Below are 13,590 nucleotides of genomic sequence, written 5' to 3'. Positions count from 1 at the left end.
CTAACAATTCCTGTAGCTCCAACTTTATACTTATCTCACATCAAGGTTATCTCTTCCAAATGCCCTTTCACTTGTTGCTGGCACTTACTGGTTCAAATTACAGTTAAAGTGCAATGTCAAGGATATTTAAAGACATGTACTTTAAATTGTTTTCAGTCAAACCATGATCTTCATTCAATGTGTCAGGAGCGAGTCAGCCCCAGAAGTGACAGTGGCTCCCCAGCTGCTCTGCTTCCAGCTGCCCTGCAGTCAGGCTGGGAACAGGAGGGCAAACCCTGGACTCTGTAAGAGCTCCTGTAAACTTCCATCAGCTGACTGATGGCTGAGGCACTGACAGTCAGCTGCAGATTGGAATTTCAGCCATTTGTTACCTGACTTTTAATTGTTTTTTTTTTTTTCAGTTTATTTATTCTGCTTCTGCATTTTTTATTCACATTTTTCTCCCTTGATGTCCCAGTGCACTGCAACACCCAGGATGCTGTTCAGAGTCCCAGTACACTGGGGCAAACACCAAGCCCTTGAATCCCCTCAATCCTCTACAGCACACTGGAAACAGTGTGAAAAAAACTAAAAAAAAAGCTTGCTTTTATCCTCCAGCCTCCTCTGTGTAAATTCATTGCCCAAAGAGAAAAACACAGAGTAAATACGTGCCAGGAATAAATGGGTCCTCTGCCTAACAGCACTTGTGAGTTCTTGAAAAATATACAGAGCTCCTCTTCTGTTTAACCAAATTTCCTACTACTACATAAGCATATGTGCAAAGTGCTTCTCTAATTGCAGCCATGAATCTTCCTCTCACAGTGCCTGACCCAGAATGTGCATTTAGCAGAGCTGCTGCATTCCAGACTCTGTATTAATGAGGGGCAGCATGGCAATGAGGAGAAAATCCAGAGGAACTTCAGCACCAGTGCAGTTATCTCTACAGAGAGCTCAGATTTTGTTAAGGGGCCACCACAGCCTCTCTCATCCCCCTGGGTGTTATCCTGGCACATTCTTGGTCACCTGCAGACCATGACAAGTCACAGGTGGGCTCAAAAATGGCCCATGAGCCACTCCAGTCTCCGTCCACTGATGGGGGAAAATGATTTCTTAATAACAGCTCAGTATCTGCTGAGGTTCTTGATTTTAGAGAAATTCCAAACTGTAAATTGCACATCTTATTTTCACTCTGCACTTCTCTTTGGAACAGGTTCAGGCAGTGCTATCCCATTTATACAAAACCAGGCTGGTAATGAACATATAGAAAAATATTCCTATTCCATCATCTAAGGCCTCATTCTTGCCTTTGCTATAGATAACCTTCTGAAACTTAGAATAATGCATTTCCAAGGGAAAATATTTTTCAAGACACTTTCTGAACTCCACAGCTCTTATTCCTTTTAAGCAGCATCAAGCCTGAACTCTGCTGGGAAGCATTAAATCCTTAAAACATTTCTTTCTGAGACTTGAAAGGCACAAGGTGAAAGAATCTAAAAGCAATCACTCCTCAGTATAATGAATGACCAGCTTGGAATAAGAAGCCCTTTTCTGTCACATGAACCATGGTTTCAATCAGCTTTTAATCCCTGGTCCATTGAGACATGTGAACCAAGTGCTCTGAGCTTTTCATCCCAACCTCAGCAGCTCTTGGTGGTGCAGTTGGGATGGACATGCAGCAGAGATGGCCCAGTGAAGGGCAGATTCTAAAAATCTTAATTTGAAACAAGCTTCAAAGCTGCTTCACTGACAGTACATCAATATTTCCTTTCAGGAATCTTGGAGGATTTTGTACAACCTGTGTAAAACCCCACACTTTTGGTAGTACTACAGACAGACTTTATTGCTGTGCTCACACTGAAATAGTCCAAGTTCATAAGTGCTATTCAGATGCACAGAAATCTCCTTTACTGGATATTTACATCTGGAAATAAGGTTTTACCAGCAATTTAAGAAGATAATTGTCTTTGCTTTAAAGTCTTCTTTTTACCCCTGTAATTGAATGATGCCATCTCCAGAAATAAGACAAATACCTTGTGCATGATATTGCTTTATCCACCTCCTTGCCATGCCCTACAAAGCACCTTTCCATTTGATTTTGGTAGATGAAAGGGTATTTGTGAGTAGAGCTGCATACAGTATTTAACAGCCCAGGAAACTCCATTAAAATGTAATGCATTCCCAGAGCCCCAGGTGAAAGTGCAGCTACTCAGAAGCAAAGATTTTTAATAAGGGTCCTCCTCAAGATTTCAGCTCTGCAGCTTAACTAAGTATAAAATTTCTAATAAATTCATTGTCCATTTTTATACAAGTAATTTAAATTTTAAGATGCCTGTGTGAGAATCTGATTTATTAAATATATGATTCTTCAAAAGATTATGATCATGACATTAAGTCATTCAGAAATTAGATTCAGTTTCTGATCAACTGAATTGGTATTAAATATATTTATCCAATTATAACCAGAGTGCAATTACACTGATACTTGAGCTAACTGCACAGTAGGCATTGCAGCCAAAAATGTAAGAGAGATGGAGTGAAAAAATGTTTGAAAGCACATTTTTAAAATAAAGGAGAAGAGATTCAGATTAGGATTTAAGAGGAAGTCTTTACTCAGATGGCCAGAGGCCCTGGCACAGGGTGCCCAGGGAAGCTGTGGCTGTCCCTGGATCCCTGGAAATGTTCATGGCCAGGTTGGATGGGGCTTGGAGCAACCTGGTACAGTGGAAGGTGTCCCTGCCCTCCCTCTTTAAGACCCCTTCCAACCCAAACCATTCCATGATCCAATGACCTGCTTTGGTTTTGTCCTATGGCCTCTCTGTTGATTCTTATTCAGTGTGCTAAGGCTTGTACCTGAAAGGCTAAAGTAAGATAAAACCAATAATAAAATACGCTAATCAGGCATCTCTTTTTGTTACCTATGCACTTTGTAGCCTATGGTAACAATCATGGCATCATTTTTTATCCCAGAGTCCTCTCCCAGTCCCCTCACCAGCACAAACTCATGACTGGCAAAGGGAAGGAGCGCAGGGAACTCCACAGAGCTTAAAACCAGAACAGCTGGGTCGGGTCAGACACCTGCCAGTGGTTACTTGGAACACTCATGAACAGAATAAGCACACACTGACTCTTCCTCAAAACAAATCCCAGCCTCCAACGCATTCCCACCTTCCACATGGGGCTGGCACTGCGCAGGGAATGGGCCAAGCCCCGAGGCTGCCAGAGCTCCAGGAGGGTTTGAACACCACCCTGTCATGGACATATTTTATGAAAAATCCTTTCCTTAGGATTTTTCCTCCTGAGAAGCTGACAGGCCTCAGGAACAAAATGTAAACAATGGTTATCTGCTGCTGTGGAATGCAACAGGTGCATCTGGGATTGGTCTCATGTGGTTGTTGTTAATTAATGGCCAATCACAGTCTGCTGGTTTGGACTGTCTGGTCAGTCACAAGATTTTGTCATTCCATTCCACTTCTTTCCTGGCTAGCCTTCTGATGAAATCCTTTATTCTATTCTTTTAGTGTAGTTTTAATATAATACATATCATAAAATAACAAATCAGCCTTCTAAAACATGGAGTCAAGAGTCTCATCCCTTCCCTCAACCTGGGACCCCTGCAAACACCACCACACACCTCCAGGGATGCCCAGGGTGGGGCTGTTGGGGTGTCTGTGCAGGGCTGGGGCTGCCCTGGCTGATCCTGGGGGTCCCTCCCAGCTCAGGACATTCTGTGATTCCATGGACAAGCTTCACTGATACTCAAACATTCAGGATCTCTGTGCACTTCTGCAATTCGTAAACTCCCAGGATAATCACTTGTACACCTTTGGCACAGGCTGACACCTGGCTGTCACCTTCAGGGAAACAGAGGGGACAGGGCTGCTCCTGCCAGGACTGGCATGGGACAGTGACAGTGCAGAGAGAGCATCTGCCACGTGCTGAACCAACACCCCAGGGAGGAGACAGGGATGCAGAATATTGTTTTTCCATGGAAATGACTGTGCCTGGCAGTAGCCAGGAGGCACAACTGTTTTCCATCACATTTTCACTTCATACAAGACAGACTTCTCACCAGACTATCAATATCAGCTTTGGTTTGTTTGTTTTCTTTTTTTCAAAATTCTAAAGCACTGTCTCACAGGGAGGAAATAATTGTGATACTTGACTATACTGCAGCCTTTCTAGCAGTTTAAGACTATTTTAAGATTAGATAATTAAGATAAACTTGATGATGAAGTCCCAGCTGGAATAAAGATGTTGTTTATCTGAAAACACTCATCTGTGGCAAAAACTAATAGAATTTCCCAGAGCAGAACCTATAATTAACATGGATTTTTTAAAGCATTATTTAACCAGCAGATATAATTTTATTAACACAGAGACTAAAACCAATCCAAGCGAGTGGACTTGCTTTCAGATACAAAGATTATACCAGAGTTGTGTAAGTCAGGTTTTGGTTTAATATTCTCTTTCCTCAGAGATGGAGATGATACAACCACTGATCATCTATCCAGCTGCAGGATAAGCGTGAACAGAGACTTTATGAACACACTTGACCTGAATTCCAGTCAAGCACCAACTTTTCAAACAGTTGCACTGAACCCACTCCTCACTCAAGCTCCAGAGCTCCCAGCCATTTGTGCTGGGAGATTCCTCATGTATCCACAGCTGATTTCAACAACAATTCTATAGTGGAGGAACCACCACAAACATGGGATTTGATGGCACTCCAAGCTGAAAAGAAGGAAATGAGCTGCTAAAAAGTGAACTATTCCCCCAGCACTGACAGCAGCCCCTGGGAGCACTGAACTGGTGGGGACAGCACAGGCTGGGTGCCTCAAGTCAAAATCACAACAGTTATTAGCAGATCCTCAGCTAAATGATTTTACTTTTTAACCTACATTGAATGATGGAAGCAATAATGAGGTGTCCTCAAGAGAAAAATGACCAATGACACAGAATATTATTTTCTTGCCAACGTCACCAAAGCTTTCTTGGGATGGCAAGAAAGCTGTGGTGAGGACAGAAGTGAAACACTGTTTATTGCTATTTAGGAAAAGAAAATTTCAATCTGGAAGAGTTTTGATGCTATTGGTATTTAGGAAAAGAAAATTATTTCATTCTGGAAGAGTTTTGGTGCCAATTTTTCATCAGCAGTTTGGTTTCACTGTAGTAAAAGTTTGATTGTTCTGGAGTGAGGTCCCCACAGTACAGAAATCTCACCCAACCCACACAGACTGAGGGCGTGCCAAGGCAGGTTCCAAGCACTGCCTCCTGTTCCTGCACACTGTTATTTATTCTCTGCAACTAGAAGTCCTGGGATGACATTGCTGGTTCCTCACAGCCACTGAAGGCCTGCTCAATTCATTATTTTTCCAACCTGGAGTGGCTGCAGCATTCCCTGCTTTCCTTCACTGCATCTCCCAGAATCTGTTTTGCTGGATTTGCACACTCCAGCCTCCCCATGGCAAAAATTCTCAATTGTGCCACATCTCCTTATAGCCCTTCTTTACACCTGTGATGTGCTGGATTCATCTCTCCTCTGGAGAAGCACCTGTGCTGTCCAGATGGATATTCCAGAATACTCCAGATAAAATAATTGCTGATCTATATAGAACATTCCTGTTTTGCCATCTTGCCTCACACAAAGACATTCTCTTTGCAGAAACCCATCTCCGTCTCATCTCAATCTCCTGGCTTTAATGCTGCAACAGCTTCTTGTCATTTCCAACTGATTTCAAATCTTAAACCAAAAAACCTAATTAGTCCTGAGATGCATGACCTTGCATTCTGTAATGCTAAATTACATCCCATTTTTTTTTAATGTCATCACAATTCAAAAACCTAATTCCTCCTGTCTGATAATTTTATTCTCCTCCAGCTGTGAGGGACTACCTGTAACAGCACATTCCTTGTTTTTATGTTCAGAGCAGCAGTGAAATAAACTTAGATTTCAAAAATTATCATTTAACCTCAGTTAGAATTCCTCCAGACTAGTCTAGAAGAAAGAAATTTTAAAAAGCTTACAATACAAAAAGCCCGGGGTAGTCCTAGATTCACACATTTAGCTCATTTGTCTATAGCAACGCTATTAAACTTGAATTTAAATTTACTACACTGTGTGTTCCAAACCAGTCACAGAGCCCTGGAATGGCTTGGGTTGGAAAGGACCTTAAAGCTCATCCAGTTCCAGCATCCCTGGGGAGAGACACCTTCCACTAAACAAGAATCTTTATCATGCAGGTAAATAGTGCCTCCATATACCAATTCCCTTGTAAAGTCTGTCTTTTAGGATCTATGTTAGTATTTCCAAAAACCTACATTGTAAATTAAACCTACTAAACCTCCCTACACTTTAATTTAAACCTCTCCAGCTTTAGCAATCAACATTAAAAGATTCAGTAGTGAATAGAAGAATTTATACCCTGTTGGACCAATTCCTCCATGATTCAATTCCACACTTTACAGTATTTAAAGTGTCAATTATGTGATTTAATATCTTAGATAAAGTCAGTGCACTAACATGCTGGTACTAATTAACCAGGGCAATTATAAAATAGAACCTGACTTCCAGTCCTGGCAAACTGACAGTGTTCCACAGGTGAAAGTGAGAAACACAAAACCAAGAGAAGTTGCTCTAAAACCCTTCATTTAACAAGATCCACGTGACTTCCCCAAACTTGCCATTACTGTTTTGATATGATTTGGAATAATCTAGAACCAGTAACTCACAAGCATCTTTACTAGTTACTACAAAGTTAGATTTTTGCTTTATTGAATTCTGGGAGAATTTCAAAATACTGCTGAAGCACACACTGAGCAGAAATTTTTGTTCTTAACTTTGCAAGTTTAATTTTTATATACATATAACAAGTATATTCATATACAGAGCTAGTGAAAGATCCTGTCCTCTTTCTGCTGCCACATTCAGGGAGTTGATCTCCATGGAACCTGGTACCAACAATTATTTTCCTTCACAGTGCAAAAAAAATCGGTGTACAATCATGTGAACAACAAGTAACTCACTGAGTACAGTGAAACAAGCCCTGGAAACTTGGTGAAAGCATTTAGTCTGTCCCTTCCTTTATAGAACATTGAGGTGGTGCTGTACAATCTTTGGGATATGAATAAAAAAGCTGTCAAAGCACAGAAACATAACTCAAGTCCTTTTTAAAGTGATTTTGATCAATCTCATTGGACTAGGCTATCATAAAACTTATTAATAATTGAACTGGATGTGGCAATGGTTTACTGAATGACCCATTTTTTTACATTTTTAAATTATTATTAAGTTTTTAAACTATGCTCCTTTTCTATGTGACTTTTTAAAACCCATGACCTGCCTGAAACCCTACACACCACAGGCACATAAAGAGGCTTCATTAAACTATAATATTTTTATTTTAATCTTTAAATTCTTAAATTTGCTGCCACTCAATACCAGCATTTTGAGGCAATTATAAAAGTGTTTTCTAAGAGTTTTAAATCTTTTTGCCTAAGATATCAATCACAGACCTTGCCTAAAAATGTCCCCTGGAATGGATATCCATCCTTTTTCCTTATGCCAGAGGTGAAAACTATATACCCCGCTGAATATGCAATTTCCCATTACTTGTATTATCATAGCACCCCAGAGACCTGAGAGAGGGCCAGAACGTGATCAAATGCAGGTTATTGAGCTAAATCCTTCCCTTCTTGGGGATCTCTATTGCACTCCCTGCTCTGGAGCCCTCAGGAATGGATCCCCTGGATGGAAGAGATGCTGGCAGTGCATTAACATGCTGGTACTAATTAAACAGGGCAATTATAAAGTGTTGGGGGAGCAGCAGTTTGGGGTTAATGCAAGGAGTCCAAGATTTGCTGCAAACACTGATTTACCTGCTGAAACTCTGCTTTGCTGGGTCTGAGCAAGGGGCCACTGCAATCCTTGGGAGAAGGGGACTCTTTGGAGGGGAAAGCTGAAGGATTAAAAACCATCTACCTTTTGCCATAATTTGTTTCCTAAAACACAGTTTAGAAGCTGCACTGGCCAGTAATGATGCCCAAAGCATTTGAACATAACTTTGCTTTCCTTTTTAGGTTACATCCCTGTGCTGGAGACACAGGAAAAGATGTCTGGGAGCTCATTGCTCATGCCAGGCTGGAATTCCCAGGCACATACTACTGCCATGTTCACACTCATAGATGTGCAAACCCAGGGCCCAGGGAATATTTCCCTGTCTGCTCTGGGGTGCCCTGACCCCCAGGGGAGCACTGACTTTGACCCTCACTCATGGATAAAGTTTCCTAAACTCCAGAATAGACTGGAATCCACAAAAGTGTGCAATAGATTATAGAGAGCAGTGTAGGTGTATCACTTGGTGGGAAATTGAGGTTTTGGGATTTTTAGTGTGTTGTGGATGGAAGCAAGATGGAGGGCACAGGGTGTCATCCTGGGTTTCTTCTTCATGCTGCTTCTTCCTCCTTCTTCATGGGTTTGGGTGGCATTTTGTAATTGGGCAGAAAAGTCCCCATTGCAGCTCTTTGGGATCAGTTATTGGGTTAAAAGGGGAAATAATCCAGGTGTCAGTTCTTAATTGGATAGTTTAGCCTTAAAAGACCTTGGAACAAGAGATTGTTGGCCATTTTGTGCCCTCTAATAAAAGCTGCTGAACTCACAGTAGTGAGTTCAATAACTGGTACCCCCACAATACTCACTATAAAGCCTTCACCTACAATTGAGGTTTAAAATTCCCTGAAAGGCAAATAGCACTGAAACACTTTCTTAATGTTGGATTGCAGGATACACATCAACAAACAATTCAAATGCATCTTGATGTGAATGCATTAAAATAATGGATAAGATCTATCAATTAGCAGATCAAGCATCTCCCTTTCAAATCCTACCACGGAAAAGAAAGCTATATAGAAGAATAATCATATTACTCTTCCAGAAAAAAAAGCAGTATTTCTGGAAAAGACTATGTTTTATAGGTCAGTACTTACCATCACTTTAGATTATGTGAGAAAGTCTTTAAGTGTTACTTTATAGACCTTTTAATACAATTTTCTACCATTAAGTAAATGCATGCTGCATTACTTTTACTAAAGAAACTTAAATACTGACAGACTTTCAATCTGGGCTTGTTTGCAGACCTCCCTAACATTGCACACAGGAGGAGTTAGGCAGGCAAGTAAATTAAAGTAGGAGCAGGACACACAGGGGTTTGAAGACCTCACTTGGCAGCTGCTCAGAGTATTAGGAAAATGTGGTTTAGCTCCAGCAGTGGCCTCTGATAATGGATTTTCTGAATAACAACTTCAGTACTACTTTTAAAACTCTGTATTAATGCTGCTTGAAAAGACTGCACACAACTGCATTGTCTGTCCCTTCTATCCCTGATGTACTAAACTGACCACGAGCTGTGTGACCTCCCCTCCTTTGTCACCAGCACCTCTGGGTTTCATCTCTCTGACTCTTTCGTGTTTTCTTCTGATAGTAGCAGCACAGAATTCAAATCAAGATGCAGGAACAAAAAGCAATGTTTGTGCTTTCTCTGCTCATTTTCCCTTTTAACTGATAATCTTAGGTGGGGAAAAAAAAAAGGCTGCTTAAATTTAATTAATGAAGCTGAAAATTTCAGTTAAGAAGTCAACTACAGAATCACAAAAATTAGATAGAAATAAGTGTGCAGCTCATGACCTTGCCACTGCTGTAAATGAGCAAATGTTCTCACTGTACCAATGCCTGAGTGAAAGCAAAGGTTTAATTGCATTTTTTCTCTGGTACAAGTGGGCATATTAAAACTAAGCATGGGGAGAGAGAGGAGTTAATTTGATAAATCTTCTAGGGCTGCAGAAAAGACAGCTAGTACTTAAAAAGCTAAATACTATACAGTGTGAGCTTCCCCTCTCCCTCCCAACTTTCACTTATCAAAGCATCCCAGAGGTCTTCCAAGCTTTATCACCCTTCCCACTGACACTGCTGATCCATACAAATGCTCATGAGAGCTGTTCACAGATCCAAAACCTAACATGCTGCTTTTTTTATTGTAGAGGCCCTTTCCCTCCTTCTTCCAAGAGCACAACCCTTGACCTTCCTGAGAAGTTACAGAAATCTGGGGGGAGGGGGGTTGAACCAAAACAAAATAAAACCAAACAACAGCAATTTTTTCATGACTGTGTAAGAAAATGTCTCCTGGTTCCAATTACTGTCATGCAGCAGAGCTGATGAGATGTTGGGACTTGAACCTGTCGTGGCATTGCACAAGAGCCCCTGCAAGTCCTCAGCTTTAATCCAGTTTCACAAGCAGAAATGTCACTTAACTGTTATCATTTTCTGAAAAATCCCTTCACTGAGATTTCTTCTCCTGGGAAGCTGCGAAGCCTCAGGAAAAAATGAAAACAATATTATCTCATTTGCTTCTCCTGTGTTTTGCTGCTTTGGAATGTTTATTGGAGATTGCTTATCCAACAGGTGGTTGTTTCATTGGTTTCATGTGAATTGTTTTAACTTAATGACCAATCACAGCCAGCTGTGTCAGGACTCTGGAGGGTCATGAGTTTTTCATTAGTATCTTGTTAAGCCTTCTGTAAGTAACCTTTATTCTTTAGTATAGTTTAAGTATAACATTCTTTAATATAGTATTATAAAATAATAAATTAGCCTTCTAAAAACATGGGGTCAGATTCATCGTTCCTCCCCATGACAGGAGACCCTGAAAATACCACTCTTAATCCCTTGGTAAATTGCTTTAAAACAAAAGATTGCTAAGTATGAAGAGCTCTCCAGTAGACAGTTGCCAGTCTCATGAAAGAGAACCCAGAAGTGCCAAACTCAATTTCATCCCATTGTGCCAGCATTCCACAATCTCTTGGTGGTTTTATCCCTTTCATGATGCTGGCACACTGTGGAACAGCAATAACCTTTCCCACAAACACAATTTAAATGGCAGAATTGTGTAGGTGCAAAACCTTGAGCTCAGTGGAAGCTTTTGCTTGTGTACCTGCCCACAAAAACTTCACGTGACCCCTCTGAGGGGTGGCTTTAAAACAATCTGCCACTCTGAACAGTTACCCCACAAAGCCCTCCCTGCTGAGCAGTCAAGGATTGATTATGGAGAATTTTGGGGCTATAGAGGAATATAACAGAAATATTAATTCCTAAAGACGCCTCATCCTGTTGTTTCCAAACATATATTGGATATTAAGAATGAATGTTTCCCTGTGAGTGTGGTAGGACCAGGCACAGGGTGCCCAAAGCAGCTGTGGCTGCCCCTGCATCCCTGGCAGTGCCCAAGGCCAGGCTGGACAGGGCTTGGAGCACCCTGGGACAGGGGAAGGTGTCCCTGCCCTGTGAATAGGTAAATTTTAAGGTCCCTTCCAACCCAAACCATTTTATGGCTCTGATATTTGTTAATCACACAGCATTTGTTTACTGAAAATTCCTATGGTCTTTTATCCACATCCCATCCTGCATTAAGCATCTGCTATATTCCTGGGTTTTGGAGTGTTTGGGTTGTTTCTTTGGTTTGTTGTTTTTGTGGGGTTATTTTCCCCTATAAACAGCTCACAAATAACTGAAGATTCCTGAATTTAAAATACCAGAAGCCTGCTAAAAATTCCAACCAGCAGCTGCTGCTCACAAGCAGCACTCTGGAGACAGAACATCACAGGATACTGGGAAGGAAGGAACCAGCAGGGCAGCAAAACTCATTTGCTTTGCTGCAGTTTACAACGGGAGTTTCCCACATGCCACCACCACCTGCAGCTCGGAGCATCATCTAGAAAAGAACATGAGGTGGGAAAATAACCACAGCCACTCCTGCAGCCACCACAGGCACAGAAAAGCCCAGCAGGAGCACAGATCACCTTCTCTGTTACCTGAGCTGCACTTTAGAGAGCCAGGATTCTTCTGCATTCACACAATATTTACACAGTTCACAAATATTCACACAATCCAAGCAGCTTTTGCTCCTCAAAGAATCCTCCTGCTCAGCCCATTCAAGCAATGACATGATCTTGTAATTTAGGAATTCCTCAGAGAGTGTTTGGTTGTTCTAGAGGAACACAAGTGACTTTAAACTGTCATTCAAATTAAACAGCATCAGTTCCCCTCAGAGGATGAGTTAGATATGAGTCTGCTTTACAACACAGAACAAGATTGCTGTGACTGCTGTTCCCTGGGAGGAAATTCCACACACAGGAAATGGAAAATTCTCCATTTTCACAATGGTTCCCACAAATCCAAGCGTTACAATATGACATAAAATGAACAACACTCACACCTCTAGATGTTAAAGATGAAAAAAGTGCATTTATTTCCAGACTTAGATATTTATGGAACTCTAAAAGTGACCATACATTGGAGGATGAAATTGCCATCTCTCCAACTACCCTGGTCAAACCAACAGTCTATTAAGTCTCTCCTCCTCCAGAAAAGAATGCAAAGCAATCATTATTTACTTGAAAAATGCATGAGAAACTCCATTACAAAAGTGCAAACATCAAAAGGCTTAGAAGAACTTTAGGAGAACAGGGTGACATCCAAGTGTCACCACATTGAAATGCAAAGTCATGTTCCATCTCTAAAATTCAGACTCATTTAGGCTGGAAGAGCCATCTAAGATGATTGAATCCAAGCATTCCCCAGCACTGCTACAGCCACCACTAACCCATGTCCCCAAGTGCCACATTTACACGCCTCTTAAATCCCCCAGGCATGGCAATCCCACACTGCCCTGGACAGCTGTGCCAAAGCTTGACAGCCTTTTCCAAAAAAACCTTTTCCTAAACCTCCCCAGCACCACTTGAGATCACACTTCTACACATGAAGAAGCAACAGTGCAAGAGAGAAACAAGCAGCAAATAATAAATTACTGCTGAATGCTCTAAGCTTTGCACTCATTGAACTTTCTTTGATAATTTTATACTCATAGCTGTGACCCTGCAAATGAAAGTGCAGATCAAGTCCTAATTCTTAATGATTTTTCCAAAGCCTCTAAGCCAGTAAAGACTTGCTAAACTCAGGAGTCATTAAATCTATTGTTTTGCTGTCCTGAAACACTTAGAGAATTTGTCAATACTCAGAAAAATCACCATTCAAACCTCTTGCAGCTTCAAGTGGAAAGCAAAGGGAGGGAATTGGGATCAGCTGGTTCATGTACTGAATCCAAGTGGCAATCAAAGTATAGTACTCAGCTTCCCAAAATCTAAGGTGTGAGAAATCTGAAGTTTGTCTGAAATCACAAGGCAAACTAGATTTATTTGCAGGATTAGCTCCTGGAAGCAAAGAGCACTTGGATGCTTGTGACACTTGGGATTTCTGTCCCTGCCTTTCCCACTTACAAATAGGTGCTGCAAGCCTTAATATTAGAGAAATGTTTTATTGGAAGCACAAAGTACTTCTATATTAGCTGAAAAAAAAAATTTAAATTGTTACTTCCATTCTTTTATTTTCTCCTCACATTTATCTACGTGAAGAATGATACACAGAAGAAGAAACAACTGCAGTTAAGCAAAGAAAATTTCTTCTCTTCCATGGGAATTTTAGTGCTCAAACATCCTCCACAGAAGAGGAGGTCTCATCGTGAATATTCCTCTTCCTATTCACCAGTGCAACAAGCACAGATCAGT

The 13,590-nt window shown here is 41.1% G+C and overlaps 1 protein-coding gene across 1 annotated transcript in view; it reads right to left on the bottom strand.

Annotated features, from left to right (window-relative positions):
* The window catches only part of PTPRT (protein tyrosine phosphatase receptor type T), a 489,127-nt gene that overhangs the window by 362,863 nt on the left and 112,674 nt on the right, over positions 1-13,590 (bottom strand). The gene's annotated exons all lie outside the window — the stretch shown is intronic.

Source organism: Ammospiza caudacuta, chromosome 15 (assembly GCF_027887145.1).
Source record: "Ammospiza caudacuta isolate bAmmCau1 chromosome 15, bAmmCau1.pri, whole genome shotgun sequence".
In the NCBI taxonomy this organism is placed as follows: Eukaryota; Metazoa; Chordata; class Aves; order Passeriformes; family Passerellidae; genus Ammospiza; species Ammospiza caudacuta.
The sequence above is the reverse complement of the archived record's forward strand: the minus strand, read 5'-3'. Positions and strand labels throughout refer to the sequence as shown.